Raw genomic sequence first — 789 nt, 5'->3', positions numbered from 1 at the left:
TCCTGCTCTCACTGGATAAGAATCATGTTCACAGAAAGTTTTCAATGACCATTGTTAGCATTTTGTACTGTCAGTTTAAAACCTACCACTCCTTAAGCCTTGCAGGATGTAAAATACTGCCCATGTGTGGCTCGTAACACCCACACCCTCCCCTCAGCCCCACTCCCCCCAAAAGTGAGGTGCTCACTGCTGAGGCTTCATAAGGGTCAAGTGTTTTCACCAGCACAGTGCTGCTTGTGCTAAGAGTAAATGTTATGTTAGCTCTCAGGTTGGACTTTGGGCACAACCCAAAGTTTTCACCCCTCTCATTTTGAGAGTTTGATAGCTGAGATGTGAATTACCTGTTCCTCCAGCTCAAGATGCTGAGAAGCTCAATCAGGGATGAGCTCTGCAGGGAAGCTGTGGTACACACTCACCAAACAGATGGGAGTTTGGCCACCTAAACTTTTCAAGCATGCTTTACTCATCTACCCTCTACTTTACAGCTGTGTTGTACGATATGAAGGCCAGGTTTCCTTTTATGACCCTCCTTCTGGCTTTTAGCTATGTGCTAGAGATCTCCCTGGGCTACTTTCCTAGCAGCATCTTGGAGAGCGGAGGGAGCCGCAGGAAACGACGTGCCCAAGCGTGTGCCGGAGGGCAGATAACTGCCAGGGCCCGAGGGCAGATACCCCCAGGGAGGCCAGAGACCCGCAGGGCCCGAGGGCAGATACCCCCAGGGCCAGAGGGCAGATACCCCCAGGGCCCGAGGGCAGATAACTGCCAGGGCCTGAGGGCAGATACCCCCAG

The sequence above is a fragment of the Acanthisitta chloris genome, unplaced genomic scaffold (genome assembly GCF_000695815.1).
Source record: "Acanthisitta chloris isolate BGI_N310 unplaced genomic scaffold, ASM69581v1 scaffold45265, whole genome shotgun sequence".
Lineage (NCBI taxonomy): Eukaryota > Metazoa > Chordata > Aves > Passeriformes > Acanthisittidae > Acanthisitta > Acanthisitta chloris.
This window is presented reverse-complemented; position numbering follows the sequence as displayed.